The 3,363-nt window shown below is 45.1% G+C and overlaps 1 non-coding gene across 1 annotated transcript; it reads right to left on the reverse strand.

The window, feature by feature from the left end:
* Positions 1-755: 755 nt before the first annotated feature.
* Positions 756-894, reverse strand: LOC119929124. The gene has a single exon (XR_005451264.1). It is a non-coding gene; the product is annotated as a small nucleolar RNA SNORA7 (small nucleolar RNA).
* Positions 895-3,363: the final 2,469 nt, after the last annotated feature.

A 3,363-nucleotide genomic window follows, 5' to 3' on the forward strand; every position in this document is an offset into this window, starting at 1 on the left:
GCAGCCCCTGGGATAGATGGCAAATTCTTAGGCTTAATACAACTCATGCATGGCTGCTACAGCTATATATCTAACAGGATCTAATAGAGGGACAAAGTTTCTATAAAAGAATGCCTATAAGACAGAGGCTTGTTATGATGCTGTAGGGTAATGTAATGTTTGCCGTTTAGAGTCGAGCAATGCTCATGAATGGGTAAAGCAGGTTTGACTAGCCCCTCACACAGGCTCAGGAGGGTATGGTGACCTTAGATCTGTCTAGGCATCATCTTTCAATCAGGGACAAAATAGGCCCTGCTACCTCTGGCTGAGGCTGGGTAAAGTTTCTTCTAATCAATAGCTCCCATGGAAGTATCATAACTACTTAATCAGTGATATCAGTTGAGTCATTATCATGTGTTGAGCACTGTACTAAGCGCTTGGGAGAGTATGATATGACCGAACTGGCAGATACTATCTTTGCCCACAGTGAGCTTACAACCTCCAGGGGGAAAAAGATATTAAAATAGATTAGGGAAATAGCAGGGTCTCGTCTTGTCTTCTGCCGTCCAGTCATCTCCTACCCATAGCGACGCCATGGGCACATCTCTCCCAGAATGCCTCACCTCCATCTGCGATCACTCTGGTAGTATATCCATAGAGTTTTCTTGGTAAAAAATATGCAAGTTGTTTATCATTGCCTCCTTCCGCGCAGTCAACTCGAGTCTCCTCCCTTGACTGCATCCCGTGACACTACTGTCCAGCACAGGGGAGTCTTGACTTGTAGCAGATTGCCTTCCACTCACTAGCTACTGGCTAAGCTAGTAATGGAATGGGTAGGCCTCTGCTTGGACTCTCCCTCCCATAATCGAGACTAGTAGAGTCATGGAAACTCTCCAAGAGCGACCTTGAGAGGGTGAAAGAGCAAGGTACCAACAACCGATAAATCCTATTTATTGAGCATTTATGGTGTGCAGAGCACTTGTACTAAGTGCTTGGGAGAGTACAATATAATAGAATTAGTAGTCACTTTCCCTTATTTCCCTGGTAAATAAGAGTATTTATCAAAGTATCGTGGAGTTGAGGTAAGTAAAGCAGGGTGGCTCAGTGGAAAGAGCCTGGGCTTTGGAGTCAGAGGTCATGGGTTCAAATCCCGGCTCCACCAACTGTCAGCTGTGTGACTTTGGGCAAGTCACTTAACTTCTCTGGGCCTCAGTTACCTCATCTGTAAAATGGGGATTAAAACTATGAGCCCCCCATGGGACAACCTGATCACCTTGTAACCTCCCCAGCGCTTAGAACAGTGCTTTGCACATAGTAATCGCTTAATAAATGCCATCGTTATTATTACCAAAGTCCTTATCCTTGGTGGTACTTTTGCAGGACTGACACTCTGCTGAAGGAGATTTCTTCATCTAGTATGATGGCATTTTTATTGAGCTCTTACTATGTGCAAAACACAGTTCTAAGCACTAGGGAGGTTACAAGGTGATCAGGTTGTCCCACGGGGGGCTCACAGTCTTCATCCCCATTTTACAGATGAGGTAACTGAGGCCCAGAGAAGTGAAGTGACTTGCCCAAAGTCACACAGCTGACAATTAGCAGAGCTGGGATTTGAACCCATGACCTCTGACTCCTAAGCCCAGGCTCTTTCCACTGAGCCACGCTGCTTCTCAAGTAGTGTTTATTACTGGATGGAAAGAGCACTGTTCTAAATGCTGGAGATAAAAATACATGGATGAGCCTTAGGCATAGATTGTGGGCCCTTGGGGGTTCACAGTCTAAGAACAAGAGGGCACAGGGAGCTAGCCAGTGGTGCAAAAGGGAAGACAAAACAATAAAAAAAGAAAAAACAATATAAAAAGGCAAAGACAACAATCAGTAGAGTAAGAGCAACAGAGCACTGCAGTTAAAGGCTTAGTATAAAGAGCACTTGGGAGTCAGAGGATGTGGGTTCTAATCCTGGCTTCTCCACTAGTCTGCTTTGTGACCTTGGGCAAGCCACTTAACTTCTCTGGACCTCAGTTCCTTCATCTATAAAATGGGAATTTAGACTGTGAGCCCCACGTGGGGCAACCTGATTACCTTGTACCTACCCCAGCACTTAGAAGAGTGTTTGGCACATAGTGAGCACTTAACAAATACCATAATTATTATTAAAGGAGCAAGGCTTCAGGTTTATTTGTTTTTAATGGTATTTGTTAAGCCTTATTCTGTGCCTGGCACTGTTCTAAGCACGGGGATAGATACAAGGTAATCTGGCTGGACCTAGTCCCTGTTCCACATGGGCTCACAGTCTTAATCCCTATTTTACAGGTAACTGAGGCACAGAGAAGTGAAGTGATTTGCCTCCCCCCTTCTAGACTGTGAGCCTGTTGTGGACAGGGATTGTCTCTTTCTGTTGCTGAATTGTACTTCCCAACACTTAGTACAGTGCTCTGCACACAGTAAATGCTGAATAAATACTATTGAATGAACTTGCCCAAGATCATACAGCAGACAAGCGGAGGGGGTAGGATTAGAACCTAGGTCCTTCTAACTACCGAGGCCCAGGTTCTATCCACTGGACCACACTGCTGCTGCCACTCATGAGGGGCAGCTCAGACAGAGTCCATAGTCTCTTTGGTTACAACAGCCTCACCCATGCTCTTCCCGACATTCTGAAAGTTGGCGGCTACTGCTGTGTCCTCACTCTGCTGCGTAGAGCAGAACCTGAAGGGAGATCTCAGAACCAACTTGCCAACTTGTACTTCCCAAGCGCTTAGTACAGTTCTCTGCACACAGTATGTGCTCAATAAATACGATTGATTGATTGAAATAGGTAGCCCTGTGGATCAAAATGGACCATTATGGGGAGTCTGAAGAAGAGGTCTGGAAACTCCATGACCCACTGAAATAAGATGCTAATAATTGCAATATTTGTTAAGCCCTTACTATGTCCTAAGCACTGGGGTGAATAAAATGCAATCATTTCACACATAATTCCTCTCATATGGGACTCCCAGACTGAGGGGAAGGGAGAAGTGGTTTTTAATCCCCTTTTACAGGTAAGGAATGCACACATCCCCAGCCTGGGAGTCAGGAGACCTGGGTTCTAATCCTGACTCTGACACTTACCTTCTGTGTGACCTGGGGCAAGTGGCTTCACTTATCTGGGTTATATTGTACTCTCCCCAGCACTTAGTACAGTGCTTTGCACACAGTAAGAGCTCAGTAAATATGAATGAATGAAAGAATCCGTGCCTCAGTTCCCTCATCCTCAAAGTGGGGATTCAACACTTATTCTCCCTCCTACTTAGACTGTGAGCCCCAAGTATTTTATCCACCCCAGTGCTTAGTATAGTGTTTGGCAAATAGTAACCAATTAGCAAATGCCCCTACTATTAT

Source organism: Tachyglossus aculeatus, chromosome 5 (genome assembly GCF_015852505.1).
Source record: "Tachyglossus aculeatus isolate mTacAcu1 chromosome 5, mTacAcu1.pri, whole genome shotgun sequence".
NCBI classification, from domain to species: Eukaryota; Metazoa; Chordata; class Mammalia; order Monotremata; family Tachyglossidae; genus Tachyglossus; species Tachyglossus aculeatus.